The 16,569-nt window shown below is 40.7% G+C and overlaps 1 long non-coding RNA gene across 1 annotated transcript; it reads right to left on the bottom strand.

The window, feature by feature from the left end:
- Positions 1–211: 211 nt before the first annotated feature.
- Positions 212–16,106, bottom strand: LOC124854831. Its single transcript, XR_007034839.1, has 3 exons — positions 15,836–16,106; positions 4,651–4,770; positions 212–334 (listed from the first exon to the last, which is right to left on the bottom strand). It is a non-coding gene; the product is annotated as an uncharacterized LOC124854831 (long non-coding RNA).
- Between the last annotated feature and the right edge of the window lie 463 nt (positions 16,107–16,569).

The following is a 16,569-nucleotide window of genomic DNA, read 5'->3' on the forward strand; positions in this document are numbered from 1 at the left end:
CATGTAGGCTGACAAGGTAGAGGAATGTTACAGGATTTAACACAAATTTAATGGGTAGTTTTATTAGTTGTGACAACAGCGATGAAAATTAAACCACATTTTAAGAATATCTAGTTGTTTTTTTTATGATTTTCACCTGTGTTGCCTTAATACATATGAAAAACAAAAAAACAAATTGGTCATTCAAATACAATCACTCACCAATGGCAGGATTTCCTCCGGGGTTGAGGGTGACTCTGAACGCTTGATTCGAGGTGTGGCTGCCGAGGGGGGCGTCGCAGGGGTCAACGTAAAGCAGGGCACCCCCAAAACCCAGCTCAGAGAGGAGGGACAGCTGGACATCCACACAGAGACACATGGGACAAGAAAACAAAAAAGAAAGAGATGGGACATCACACAAATGCACAAAAAGGGGTTTCACCATTGTAGCCCTTTTAATGTTCCCACTAAAAACCATTGGAAAGACCCTGACGTTTTTGAAATACATTTTCACTTGAGACCATTTGATTGTTTTTCTGCCACATTACAACTGTCATGAAGGGAGGACGTATTGCAGAACTCTCATAATAGAGTGAGTCCGTCTTTACAGATCTTATACATTGTCTATACGTGTATGCAGTGTTTGCTCTGTGAGTCTGTATGTTGGTGCACTAGTAAAAAAAATACTGACGTGACTACTGACTTTGTTGTTGTTTTCCTCCTGATGATTATACTGCATTGCTGTTTATTAAGCTGCTTCATTTAGAAACAGTCGAGGGGAGATTGTGAGTGGGAGGACGAGCACTGCAGCTGCTCCGTGCAGAGCTGAATTTCACTGTTGTCCATATAGGAGATGTAGCGTCCTTGTTTTTTTACGAGCATGGATGACTATTATTGAATATGTGACACCAGCCATGGTCATTCCCCTCTCATAACAACTGTCCTTCACTTGGAAACAGACACACACACACGCACGCACGCACACGCACACGCACACGCACGCACACACACACACACACAATAAAACACACTGATGTTAATATGTCCATGCACATGAATCACAGGCACTATGCTTTAGCACACTTGATTTCATCAGAACTTACAGGTGACGCATTAAAGCAAAAACCAGCATAGTGTCTTAGAAAGGTGTCAAATGTCATAGTCAATGTCATCCAGGAAGAAACCACTTCCACCAGAATAGAAATGCCTAATCGCAGAATAAAGTTCACTCAGAACAACTTCATATTGATTCGCAGTGATTCTTTCCTCGATGGAGACAAGTGGACGCAAACCACCGCAGCAAACCGCCGCCCACTGCGTCCCAGAACCACCCGATGCCCTCACTGTGGGGGTCAAACATTCAGGTCCTCATGTTTCTCTTAGTGCACGTCACATATGCACTCACCCACTTGTGAATAATATGGTGAAGGATGACTCATCTGACCATATCTCTCTATCACCTCCCACATCTGTGTGGACTGGTGCTTATGTTTTCTTGCATTCGTCTTTGTGATGGGGGGTTTATGCACTGCAGCTCCACCATAACATCCCTCTTCTCTATGTGGTTGTCGGCGAGAACTGTTCTTGCTGACACAGTCTCTTCATGTCCTGCACTGACATTCTCAGTCTCCTGGGATGGAGGTTACAAATCACACCAATGCACGGGCATGACGGCCTTCAGCTGTGCGCTGTCGACCACAACTTCAGACCCTGCGTGCCGACTTCTTTCCCAGAGATCCAACTGCAGGTGTCACTGTAGTCGCTGTTCCTCCTGGAACCAGAGCCCGCTGAGCTTTTGCGACTGAAGGCCCTGCCGTTCGTGTCTCGACGATGACCCCTTTCTTTCTCTTGCCGTCTTCATACAAAATGTGAACCAACTGTTCCTGCCATTTTAATACACACCATGGGGGATGATGGGATATTCATTTCTTAACTGTACCATGCAGTGTATTTGTGTGGAAGAATATGTGTTTCTCCACTCGTTCACTTCTATTTTGCTCAAATTTGTCTGCCTGTCTGTGGTAAGAGAGGACACACACACACACACACACACACACACACACACACACACACACACACACACACACACACACACACACGACTGACATTCACATATTTCGTAGTCACGAGCATGAGGCGATGCACTTTTGTGAATAGACGTGCAAGAACATGACAATATACAGTAATGAGCTCACATTGTGATTCTACTCTGCCTCAAATGAGTTGATATGAATGGAGCTAAGAGATTTCAGCTACTTGCTCAAAACATGTGTTCCACGTGTGCGTGTATCAAATATGAACTGTGTGTGTGTGCAGCAGCGGGCCTGCAGTCACCGTCACACACTCATTAGTGAGAGTAAAAGGCTCATCAATCATTCTTCTCCACTTACATGTAAAGGACGATCATTTCTCTCAGCTGCTGACACACGGGGACATTGTGAAGCACACATGATCACATTTGTCACAAAATGTGGGCGAGGGGGGAAAATGGGTCAGCGGCGTGTTACTAGAAGGGTCCCGTGTGACGCCAGTCAATATCTGCTGTAATGGACTTTTAAAAGGCTCGCTGTGTTAATGTAAATTCAGTAAGATGACCTCCTCTTTAAACATTTTCTCGACTTTTTTTTTTTCTGGTAACCTCCATTTACTCCTGTTATGGCTCATTAGCAGCTATTTTTCTTCAACCTCACATTCACAAGTAGATTAAAATCCGATGAATAAAGCAAAGGAAAAAGCTAAAAATACAACGATCAGCCACCACATTGAAACTGGGACTTGGTTTGGCTTAGCTTTCGCTGTTAATGATTTGATGATGTTCTAGTAATTACAGAGACTGGATTTGTTAAAACAATAAAAGTTCAATTTGTGACCTGAAGTGAGACATAAGTTAACTTTGACAAAACAGTCCCAACCCAATGGCCATATGACTTCGGTTCCCAGACCTTGTATCTGCAGCTGACCACAACATGTCCACTGCAGGGTAATTTATTATAATACTGTTGTACTTCATGTGCAAGAGTGAACTTTTTTCCCCAGACTTGTTTGACCATGTTGGCTCATTAGTTTATTCAGACTTTGGGAACATTGGCTTGTTTTTGTTTTTCCCAGAATTTTAAAACATGTGGTCGCCATGTGCACGACAGGAGCAGTGTTGGCTGTGTTTCTTTTCTTTCTCTCCTCCTCCCATATTTGCTCTTCAGGTTAAATCAGCATGACTGGTCTCCACCTATGACTGGCCATGTTGTCTGTTTTGTCTTGATTAGCTGCTTGTTCAGAGGTATGTGGAGAAAGGTTGAGAACAATAGGTGAGTTTGGGCTACCCTGTACAGTTTCCGCACACCTGGGTTATTGTTGTCCAGACACACCAGGTTATTGGAAGGTGCCCCCCCCCCCCCATGTATTTGTTATGTTTCTGTAGAGAAGTGAGGGTTTTTTGTTTATTTGTTTGGGTTTTGTTTTCATTGAAGGGTGGCCGTCAGGCCTGGTTTTGTTGTTATATAAATTTTGTTTGGCACAACCACATGGTCCCATTTTTCCTCCACATTTCTTTTGTGCGAACCTTTTGACTCCAGTTCAGACACAGACAGGCGGCTGAACAATAACAATCTTTTTTTCACTTTTACTTTGACTCCCTGAATTAGATTGTTGTGTTTCTGTCTGCAGCTGGCCCCTAGACGTATCCAGGAGACGTAACGTAACGTGTTAATACAGACAAGCGGTGGTGTTTAAATCTGAAATATTGATTCATCAACACACATTGTGTTGATGATACATTTTAAATAACCTCTGAGATATTTTTTGTTTAAGTATCAAAACATCAAATGTAAGAAGTCAATGGTAGAAAATCTATGATTCCCCATCCAAAATTACAATTTTGCACAGTATCACACTTTATTTTACCTTTGTATGTTGAAATGTATTTAGTGAGCTAACATGTAATTATGTTAAAAGCCACTTACGGTAGACATTTCCATTTCTCATCTCACACAAGACCTTACCCCAAGAGTAGGTATTCAGGTTTGCATAATTGAATTACTTTAATTGAGTGGAAACTGCAGATAAATTAATCCATAATTAACATGTAAGTAGATGTTTATGTTTTGATTAACTGGTTTGGAATTTATACTTTCCCTGCCATCTTCTAATTGACGGGAAAAAAACAGCTTGGAGCAGAATGTGGCACACATCCAAGCAGAAAGAGGAATAATCAATCAATGCGTTGGTAATGCTATTTCTTATGAAGGCAAATGGATTCAGACATCTTTGCACTGAAGACGTGCAGACGCACGAGTCAGGTATGATCAATTTACGGCAAATATAATATAAAGAATTAGTAGTGCATGACTAGACATGAAATATGCCCTGTTCAGGTGGCTTTGCAGTCAGCAGCAGTTTCTTCAAAGGCCGGTGAGCCATGCCTGCCTGGATACAAGTGCATTAAAATACCTGAGATCATTTTTTGAAACTTGGTTTTAGAAAGCCTTTATTATATGAAAATCTGGGTTTTGAGTCATACCATGCTCTTGCTTTTAAAGATCAAAAGATCTCATTCCTCCGTCTGAGTGAATATTTTTCCTGCTGTAGCATCAGGTAAATCTCAAGTGGAGCATTAAATCACACGTGTGATTCTCTTATCAGCAGGGCAGAGCGGTGGCACAGCTTTAATCTTACCTTGTACAGCAAGGGTGCTTGGCCGAGCTTGACCACGGCAATCCGGTTGGTGAGGTTCAGGCTGTCTTTGGCTCTCCGCAGGTCATCCACACTCCCGTACTGAACATCCACCACCTCTCCCTGATGAGGAGAAAAACAGCGCAGAGGCCCAGGGATCAGCCATTACTAATATCTCACTGAAAGCCCTTTAGTCAAATGTTTTCCCAAGATATTTGTGTGTAATAATGTACCAGCCAGATGTTAGGTGGCCTTTATGCCTTCATGTGCCTCAGCCAGCTGTGTGCTCACTGACTTGTAGTGTAAAGTACTTTAAGTGGTTGATGAGGTAAGGCAAGGCAGTTTAATTTATAAAGCATATTTCATACATGGTGGTAGATTCAAGATTCAACAACACACGGTCAAAATTTAAAGGAAATCTATTTAAAATCAAAATGCATTTTCCTCAAACATATATATATATATATATATATAGTTAATAAAATGCTAACATACAATGATGGTATGACCTTGTACATTTTATTTGTCAAAATTCATCTTTGGTTGCCCGTGTTGAGATCAATTTAAAGGGGTACACAATATTTGGTTTAGCAAATTTGATGTAAGTTACTTAAAAACTGACGTCTACATGATTTGAAGAATTTTAAATGTCTTTCTCTGCAACTAGACAAATCTTATAGCCCTTTCTTTTTAAAATAATTAAGAGATTTGATCAATTGATTGATTCCTGATACAGCATAGCACGGCGATAGCACCTGACTTCTTTACAGCACACTGAAATCACTTTGGCAAAGAGTGTGTTTGCAAGTGTGTGTGTGTGTGTGTCAGATTGAGTGAGTGTCGTCATCTCCCAAATTAAAGTGACCTAGAAGTTGTCGAGGAAAGTCAAAGCATTACTTTTTGGGGTCTGTCCCTCTCTTTCTCTCTTTCTGTGTGTCTCCCATCTCTCTCCCTCATTTTCTCCCTCTTTCTCTCTTTCTCTCTCCCCTGGCTTCTCACTGCATCACCTGGGTCTGATTCATTTTTCATGTGGCCTGGGGGCGAGTGTAACACAATGCTGCAGTGGAGAGAAAACGGGGGAAGAGAGAGAGAATGAGAGCGAGGGGGAGCCTGAGTCTGTGCGTGTGCGCGCGAGCGAGAGAGAGAGAGAGAGAGAGAGAGAGAGAGAGAGAGAGAGAGAGAGCAGATCTTTTTGCATCAGGAGAGCCCAGGAGAGGAGAGCGAGAGAGATTTATCACTCCTGCCTGCATTTGCATCATAAAAGGCCTCCATTTAAACTGCAGACCATGGAACAGTATGAGACGCAGCAAATTGAAATACAGAGTAACCTCTATAAGCACCGAGAGGTTGCTGCTTGAACTAGATCCATCTCTCGTCTTCATCTCTGAAATTTTTCTTTAATTTCATCTCTGGGAGGTAATGAAATTAACAATACAGGCTAAGTAGCCTCTCTACGACAGTGAGCATCATTCTCCTGTTCTTTTCTTTGCTCAGCCTGACATTCAAGAGTTTTTCATTGAGCATTTGAAGGATGATGAAGGCCAAGACTTCTTGGCGGACTGTATCTGTGGCCACTATTTTTTTTCCCCGTCAAATTATAAATATTCAGTGTATCTGCTGAAGCCCTTGCTGGTGTTGTTAAACTGCATTTAATCCATTTGAGAAAAGTAGAACTCGGAAAGTCGTGCAATTGAAATATTTCAAGGTGTTAATGGCTTCCTGAGCTTAAGAGTTCATCCACACCCTCTCCAGAGAAGAGTCTTTACTCCAGCTTGTATTTATAAAGTGTCTCAAAAAGGAATCCGTCCACACTGGCAAGAAATTCTCTCTGACACATTTTTTGATTCCACTTTTAGTGCTGTATTTTTTTTACCAGATGAGCTCATTACAGACAGTTCTGCCAGTTACGTTTGTGACTGACTGTGTGTGATTTTTTATCTCTGCAAAAACATGGCTCATCTTATTCTTTGCAGTAAGAGAAAATAAAGCTTTGCTACAGTAATAGGTAAATAATCTCAACAGTATTAAATAAAAAAAAGCAACTCAAAGATAATGTGCTCAGCATCCCCATTAAAACCAAACTGAAACTGTCACCTGCTTAATTATCTCAACTTAATGCCGACACTTAAAATTCAACGCAGCTAATATTTGGTATATATATTTTTGTTTATATTTCTATTATTTTTTTTATTATACTATTTTAGCTGAACTGTAATATTTAAGAGATGTTATGATTTACATCCCAACACTGGCTGATATCATCGAGAAGATGTAACATATGCTTTCCATGGAGGGGGTCCACTGCCCTATGGGGAGTTTTCAGCATCATGCTGTGCTGCACAATACAGGCAAAGTGCAGCCTTAATACACCTGTAGGCAGTGACAAACAATACGACGTACCCTTGTTAAGTCCTGTACAATAACTGCATCTCGATAAACAGTTTAACAAACTTAATGTACAACAACATTATTAAGCACTTAATTCATTTCGGAATTTTAGGTTGTTAACTCATTGAATTACTCACATATTAACCTATGCATTATTTTACTCCTTTGTGCATTTTTCATCAGTATTTGGTACTCCCAACATGTAACTACTACTGAGACAAGTGTTGTTCAAATTAAAATAAAAACAGATTTTTCCTAAATATTTTCAGTCCTCAGCTGACTTTATTCCGAACGATTTGATATATAAATGAAAACCTTTACCTATATTAAAATGAAGGGTAGTAAGTGATAGCAAATCTGTGAAACATAAATTTGTATAATTTTCTCTTTCTTGGCTGCATGTGAAAGGCTGACAGAAAAGAGGAGAACAGCCATGTGAGGAGCAGACAGAGGAGGTCATGGATTGTTTGCAGTCTGCTGATTGAAGGCTGCTCAGATCCACCCTGTAATTAACTCTTATCACATGAAGTAAATGAAGTGTCTTCACAGTCACACTGTCATTATGTCAGACAACAAGGAGAGGCAGGCTGAGAGGGGGCGAGTGTTGGGGAAGCTTCAGACTTCACAAGCTGCCAGTAACCGCACATTACGTTCAACTTCAGTAAAGCTGAAATTGAGATGTAACATGTTATTGATTCAATTTGTCATGTCATAAAAAATAGGTTGGAACTAGACATAAATAGAAATACAGAATGAAATACTATACATTAAAAAATTACTCTTTTGGTGTTGGCACACTGATAAGACTGGTAACATTTTGTGAGATTCCTTAAAATGTCAAAAACCCGAACTTGGCTGATAACGATGATCCCGATTACTGGTAGTGCGAGTATTTGTGTGTGTGTGTGTGTGTGTGTGTGTGTGTGTGTGTGTGTGTGTGTTTGCGTTGTTGCTCAGATGTTTTTGTGTGCAGGTAAGCCTGAATACTGTGCCAGATGTTGACTAATGTAACCAGGAATATTTTCCTGTGTATTTTTGTCACGATTTTTCTTAATGCAAAATTATTTTTATCATAGCCTTAAAAACTCGGGTTATTATATTACTACTAAGATGCCTTATAATGTGGCTTAGCTATATTACTTTTAATTACAATTACTAACTCTTATTTGAGGGGCATGGTCACACTATAAGCTTAAAGAAGTCCACATTCTAAACGGTGTCCCTGTTTCACCGTCCAGAGTCACAATCCTGTGGATTCATTCTTGTGGAGACAGTAGCTGCAGAATATTCATAATCACTTGTGCTCATATTTGCATATTAATGTGGAAAAACTGCTTTTCTTGAGAAGGCAAGAACTCCATTAAGCTCTGAGAGACAGAGTTCATATTAATTGCAGTCATGATTTATGTGAAGATAACTGTGATGACATAGCACTACTTTTTTAAATAACCCCAATTACCTTAATTGCAGATCTTATTAATATAGCTTAACATATTAAAAGCATTGTGGTTGATGAGGGATTAGGCAGTTTGAGTGTCTTGTTAATTTAAAACCTGTCTATTAACTAATGATATAGACTGAAGAGCAGTATACTGTTGTAAATAAGATCAAGGCTGTTTTTGGTTTGGTGGGAAACAGTTTGGGAAAATGTCTCTCAGCATTTGAACTATGTGTCTTATCATTAAAGATATTTGGCTGCTCTGAAAGTGAGTTCAGTCTGTACTTCTGTACTTTATGATTCATTTGTAAAAGATGAAAGATGATATAAGTAAGTGAAAAGACAAACGCAAAGTAAAATGGCAGGGCCTACAGAGTAATTAGGTCTTTATATAGTTGATGTTTTGGGTATATACTTAGTTATTCATTAAAATATAATGTTTAGAATGTAGCTTGCTCCAAATAAGGCAGTTTACACAGAGAAGGCAAATCGTCAAGATGTTGATTTTGAGGTTATGAATGGAAAAACTGCACTTACAGATGTAGATGTACCGAACAGTATTAAACACATAGGCCTACCAACATATTGTTGACCCACTGGATGTATTAGTATTAGTACTAGTTTAAAAATAAAGGAAAAAATGAAGAAATGCATTGTAGTTGTGTATTTATAATTGGTTAGGTGGGCTGTTTGTGTTTCTGTTCTACAAGGAAGAGAAGTCCTTAATCACCACTACCCCTGTGACGATCTTCCCTGCCTCAGCAGTGTGCATGTCCCCTGCCTGCAGATGGAACCTTTAGTTTGTGCCTGGCACCAACCCTCCAGGCAGCAGAGTCAGCTTGAGGACAAGGGGATGGGGGAGACCTTCAGAGGAGGACCCAAACATAGCTTCCTGCCCTCACTGACTTGGCTGTGTTTGTCTCCCAAAGGCATAGACTGATGGCATAGGTTCTGTCAGCCTGGTACTATGCTCTGTAGCTCAGCAGTTCCATTAACCGTCTCCTGCATCCACCTTCCTGCTCTCTCTCTCTCTCTCTCTCTCGCTCTCTCCCTCTCGATGAAATATTCAACCCTTTGCCCATGAGATCAGCTGTACTCTGATGTTCTAAGCTTTCAGTTTTGACACAGGAAGAACCAATTGTGCTGCTCTTCAGAGAGTCCTCTTTGGCCAAGATGCTTCCACCCCCATGAACCAACTGAGGCTCTTCAGAGCAGCTGGGCTCCCACTTGTGTCCTCAATTCTTTCCATGGCAAATGATGGTGGTGGCCATCATGACCAGTCATTGTCCAGTCAGTCAAGACACTGATCAAGATCCGTCTTTTAGTCTTGGAATAGCAGTGAGGGTGACCAAACGTGTCCAGCAAAAAAGCAGCTTCCAATAAATTGCAGCATTTCAGACATCTTTCCTCAAACAATGAGGTTCCCAACCTCTCAAATACACTCAAAAACGATCACAGCTGATATGTCAACTATTTCACAAAGGGAAAAAATTCTCCTCCTTTCTTATTAGTCAAATTTAATGTCACGGCTATCTTTTACCATTTCATCTCACTGTCCTTTACTGGTTTGGGGTACTAGCACTCCACTCTGCTTGACCAGGCAGCATGGTGTGAGCCACCTTTCTCTTTTTTGAAATTCTTCAGTTAGAAAATGGTAGGGTATGGGTTAATGGTTTCCCTTGTCACATGCTCAGCTTGCATTGGCCCATGTCGGTGTGGACAGAGAATACAGTGATCTGGTAGCAAAGCTTGATAAGTTTAACCACTACCGAAGCTCATTGGGTGCTATGAAAACTTCCAATTCCTTTCTCCACAAGTGCACTGAATAGGAAAAATGAATATATCCAATTGTATCCAAACTACAGAAGAAGAGAAGTTGGTGTGTTTGGGGAGAGGACAACAGGTGCAGTGAATATCGGGTTTTGCCTGCAGCTTTTCCATGGAAAGGCTTAAAATGATTTACTGTATAAAGCATCAATGAGGTTTTTGGTGTTGCCATGTTGAGTCACATAATGAAGCCTGCTCCTTTACCCCATCTTACCTTCCACTTTGTCATTTGCATCCCGCTGGATCTGAAGTGAATTGAATTTGTCCTCTACATAAATCATTCCTGTCAAAAGAGCTAACAGGTCAAACCATGACTCAGAGGACAACAAAAAAAAACAGGTACAACAACAAGTCGATTGGGTAAAATAAAACACAGCTATATGAAACCAAACAGCAGTTTGTAAAAGTACATGTTAAATATAGAATATTGAAAGGTATTAATTCATTTAAGGCTTCAACTACTACTTTTACTTCAAATACTGCACTTTTCCAAGACAAAATTAGTACACAATGTCATTCTAAAGGAAGCTTTCCTACGAAACAAATAAATTATTTTGGAAATTATTGGGGGATGAAGGCTCCCATAAGGGGTAGCCAATAGGATCCCATATTTTCCTATCAGTCCAGTTTTGGCATCACTGCACTGCCATCAATGGCCTGGCCCCAGAATATATTAAAGAGTTATTATTTTCTTAAAGCCCAACAGGCCCCTTAGATCACCTGATCAAAAACTCTTAGCTGTCCCAGCAACCAAACTGTCATCTGCAGACTCCACTCCGCTGCTGCTTAAATCCTTTAGACTCACCTGCACAGGATTAATGTCTCATCTCCATTGTCAGATCTTACTATTTTTACCTTTTACTCATTTTAAATGTAATTAATTTTAATTATTCTATATGTTTTTATAAAACTAATAGTTCCTGTTGTCTTATTTTTGTATATATTATTTCATATATCTTAAAGAAATACAGTTCATATTTACTTCAAGTAAGATTATCTTTGACAATTGCATTTTCCCTTGCTAATTATATTCCTTGATTTTACCTGCTGTAAGGGAGCATATTTCCCTTTGAGCCACATTTAATCTTATATTTATCTTGTTACAGTTTATGTTAATTTATTTGACTTCATTTATAACAATATCGTATTTGTTCATCAATGTATCAGTGTATGGACTCAGTGCTGTTGATAAATATGTCGTCGTTTTCCAAAATTTTGTAGGCTTGTTTCATGGTTTTCTTTTCATGCAGAAATAACTTTTTCCTGAAGCTTAATAAGTGGCACATAAAGAAGATGTATTATCATTTCTTTACTATAAATGCAGTATCCAGTAAAATTGTTCAAACAGGGCAGTTGTAGGGAGGTGGTCATGTACTCAGGTTTGGCGCAGGATCATATTTTTGGGGCTATTTTTAACAAGGTTTATAATATGGTCTGTTAAGTTACGCCATATATTTAGTGGACAAGTCAGCGTCATTCATTTAAGAGTAACAGTACTGGTTAAAGTTATTGAGACGGGCAAACTGACTGAATAGAATGTCCATTTATATTTAAGTAGTACAATTAATATCAAGCCCGAGAACATGTTCTGCTATTTATCCAGGAAATTCATTTCAAAAATCACAAGTTACCATCTGTTACAGTGTAAGTCCATGCAGTATTTACTTACTCTACCAACTTATTCATGTGTGTCTTACATGTTCTTACATGTCCTTACAGCTGTGACCAGATGGTCCTGAGGCCCCCGCGGGGGGGGGCTGCTCTCTCGCTTCACTTGATGGATAACACCCTCTGGTGAATGTGTACTGCACCAGAATGACTTTCTGCACTTCATGGATGTTGATGTCGCCCGGGATGCTGCTTGTGTATTTTCTCAGCGTGTTCTTCACAAGTTATATGGCTCCTCTGACGACTCGGTCTGTCGCTTTCCACAACTAATACTATCCTTCAGTACTGGTTCTTCTCCCACTCAAGAATAAATAACCCCACATTCTGTTTCCTGTGCTTCTCATGTTCTGCACAATGAAGGCTACTAATGAAATATTCCTATGTACTCGTAAACTGAATAGAAATTCTACAGTTGTATTCTTTCCAACATGTTCTTTACAAGTGCAAAACACACAGTCTGCTGTAACGCCATAACATACAGTACATTACCATGTGCTGGGCTCCGATTAGTAAAAGCAATTCCCTGTAGTGCCAAGTGAAAGCGTAGGTTTTTCAGGCAACTGGCATCATTACTCTGAAAAACATCCCCTGTAAGCCGAAGGTCACAGGGTCAAACCCCACCGTGTCCACTCTGTCCAACAGTTCGGACTCAGTCTAATGGAGGTGTCACATCATGAGACACTTTGAATGGTTGCTTGTCTGCAGTAACCCAGCGAACTCAGAATCCATTTAAGGTCTTAAGCTGTTTACATGAAGATTAGATTCTCCATGACTGAGCTGCTATGTAACCATGAATAAGCAAGTTAAAAATTATTATCCCCTCCCTCTCCTCTGCTTATTAGCTATTGCAGTTTTAGGAAGTATTTATATCAGGATGGACCCATGGGTTAGTGTCAATTCGACAAAATAAATTACTTGAAAGAAGTCTGAAATGGAGCGACGCCTGCGAGCTATAGTTCAGGCAGCCAACTCGAGCTGCGCTGCTCCAATCATGTGACATACATCATGTGACATACCTCACTCTCCACAACCATCTATTATACACACCCACCTTATCAGGTGGTCTATTTAAGCAGAGAGAAATTTCCCATCATCCCCTTTGCTCGCACTGCTGCTGCAGTATTGCTACCGGTTGCTATAGAAATAGTGAATTCATATTTTAATAATTAATATATTACTATTGCTCTGAACTGCACATATCATAAATGAATAGATGACACACAGGTGGAGCCCACCCGCCTCCTCAATTCACAGCTCCAGAGCTCCGTCTCCCTCAATATCAAATCCTCATCGAGGACTCCAGACAATGTCCTCAAACAATTTCTAAATGAATGATGAACAAAATTAAATTTACTATCAGGCATCATCAAATGCATCAGGCATACAGTCTTCAGCAGTGTGGACATCATTATGGTGTAGCTCATTACTAAGTTAGTAAACACTAAATTTGTATTTATTAAACTGTGCTGCCTTGGTGAACTAGACACAAGTTACTGGTTGCAATTTTTTGCTTCTCAGGCGATTTACACACACAACATGCATAGGCAGCACTAATTAGAGGCTAGATGAGACCAGGCTTTTGCAAAATTATCGTAGAAATATGCTGAAGTTTTATGGAAGATTGTTTTTAGAATGCAAGCACTAACAAGCTCAAGGGATGCACATGTCAGGGTTTATTAATACCTGCACCCAACCGACATGTTGTGAGACTCAATCACACTTGACTTGACCAGACCCACAAACAGCACTCTCTTGCTTCCCATTCTCACACACACACACACACACACACACACACACACACACACACACACACACACACACAGAGAGAGAGACACGATGCATCCTTCAGATATTGTGTGTTAGAGCATAGTCCCTGCAGCACCAGCGAAACAGTGCCACCAAGAGCAGGACTTATTATCCCAGTATACTTGCACTGGGCCGCCATCCATCCAACACAACAGCCATGTTTAATTGTCTGAAAGCCATGTTTAGATCCAGCAAACCGCCGCTTAATTCAAGGCAGCGTGCAGCAACGGAGCTGGGAAATAATCTGGTGATGGATGACTGTGACCCTCCTGTGGGTAGACTCCGACGAGTGGACAGCTGGATGGATCGAGCAAAGCGGAGGAAGGAGAGCAAGGGGAGAGGCGGGGAGAGAAAAAGAGGAGGAAAACTTGGTATTCAGAGACTGACTGCAACTTTTCATCTGTCCTCAGGCCGGGCAGAGGCTCAAGGGAATAACAAGCGTCTCCTTCAACCCTTTTCTCTGTTCCCAGGATACAGAGAAGTAAAGCCCTCTAAAAATAGTGTGACTATATTTCTTTGTGTGTGTGTGCGTGTGTGTGTGTGTGTGTGTGTGTGTGTGTGTGTGTGTGTGTGTGTGTGTGTCTGCTAGTGCGGGCGGACTACATGCATAATGACTTCCATTAACCTTCTCATTCCTGAAGGATGGTGGGAAAGATCCACAGTGCATCAAGCATGAAACAAATACCATGTTGAAGATTTCTGCATCAAGTCGGCTGGTGCTGTTGTAATCCTGCAGTCTATTCTTATCTAAGTGTATTGTGTAATGTGTGTGAACTACCTCTTGTCTTGAAAATAGGGCCTCAGGCACCCTACCAAGAAAATTTGTCCTTCTGTTCTATTCATAAGAAAATGAAACTCTATAGTATACCAAAGTTGAATCCAGTGAAAATACACTGTTTCATTCTGCAACGTGCATTTATTCTATATCAAGTGCTGCATAGAAATGAACACTTTTCCTTTCTTCTTTCAAATTTCAAAGTTAATTTGAACATCAACAATTTTTGACCTATAGATATAACCGAATATGATTAATTAAATATTTTTTTAAGGTGGTGACACACATTTGTTGCACAATTTATTGTTCTCGTTCAGGCATCAATACACACAAAGTTCCATGACTTCATCTTGCACAGTTGTGGCACTCTCACTGTGTCAAAATTGGTCCACAGAGACAGACGGACAGACGGACAGACAGGCATGTGCTAAAACTGCCTCTGTGTTAATTCCAGCGTCTCTAGGACCACGATGAGTCTCTCTCTCTCTCTCTCTCTCTCTCTCTCTCTCTCTCTCTCTCTCTCTCTCTTAATTGGGATGTTTATTTCCACTCCTTGTAAAAACTCACTTACATTGCGGTGTGACACACTGCTCAGTTCAGTGTGATCGATCAATCCATCACTGTCACTGGATAAGATCCATCTAAATACTCGGCAAGGCTCAGAATTCCCTCATTAGAAATTAAAAAGAGGCAAAGACTTTCCTTTCTGTTTTGCTACGAATGCATGAGAATTCACTCACATTTTTCAGGGGATCGCTGAACACACAACCATTGCTTTGTATTAGTGGAACAAGTTACAGATTTGACCACATTTATAGTCTTCTCCTCGCAAGATAGGGACATTTAAAATCTTATATCAGTGGTATTGGCTAATAAATAATCACTATTCATGTTAAAACTTGCTGAGATAATGAGACAGTTAAATACTGCGGACAATCCCCAGCTCTTTAGCAAGTAATGTACAGTGGCAGGTCATTTAAAGGACTCTTCTCTATGTAGCAAATCAGTTTTTCACCAGAAAATACAAATATAAATATCATCTTTACTCTTGGCACTTGCAGGAATTCAAAGTGCTGTAATACCCTTGGACCCTGAACTGTGGCTTGCCAAGCTGTAGCGTTTGAAGCCATAACCTCTCCCAATGACCTTAAGTGCTGACCCTTCAGTGGCCAGAGGCTGGAGACTTAGATAATCTCACAATACGAAGGTGGCAAGGGGGAGGAAAAGCAAGAGGAGAGTGCAGCTGCACGGAGGTTAACCCAAATCTCAAGGTATGGAAATCGTACCTGTAGACTTCCAACAGCGGAGTAGGCTGCGTAAGAGAACTGCTGCCTCGGCAGGTCGTTTGGGCCACGCTGGTCACAGGGGGTCCCGTTTGGCAGGAAACACTGGTGACTAGACCTGTCAGTGATTGTGTTGGGTGTGGAACCAGGCAGGCTGAGGAGGACTGTGTGATTGGATAGATGGACGTCAGTCAAGCCGAGTCCCACCCACTGCCTGTAGAGGTACCTGGCTCTGGCTTCCTCACTGTTATCTGGTAGGCTGGAGAAAGACCTGAAGGCAGTGAACAAATAGAAGGGCTTATTAATCATGCAATCCAACAATATGGATTACTGCAAAATACAAGAAATGATTACACTAAATTGATTATTGCTTTCAGATTTGACTGACAATGACCACAAACTACAAAAAGCAAAGTGCACATACAAAAGCTACAAGGAAAAAATCCTGTCATAGCCCAATAAAAACAAATGTGAGGATCCAACTGCTCATAGCAAGAAGCTGAGTGAGAAGCTGAGTGAGAAAGAAGATTTATTCATTCATAATTGCAGGAAAGAGATGTCAATAAAATGTGACCCTGGCATTATATGAGTCTCCTCTCCTGGTTTGTTTGGCGCTTGATGCTTACTCCCTTTATTGTTCTGACTCTGAGGAGACTCGACTTGAAAATCCAGCAATAAAACTCCATCTTGTAGAGAAAGGCTGCTGCTATATTTCAGCCTATTGGTAAAAGAAAACA

Source organism: Hippoglossus stenolepis, chromosome 14 (genome assembly GCF_022539355.2).
Source record: "Hippoglossus stenolepis isolate QCI-W04-F060 chromosome 14, HSTE1.2, whole genome shotgun sequence".
Classification (NCBI taxonomy): Eukaryota; Metazoa; Chordata; class Actinopteri; order Pleuronectiformes; family Pleuronectidae; genus Hippoglossus; species Hippoglossus stenolepis.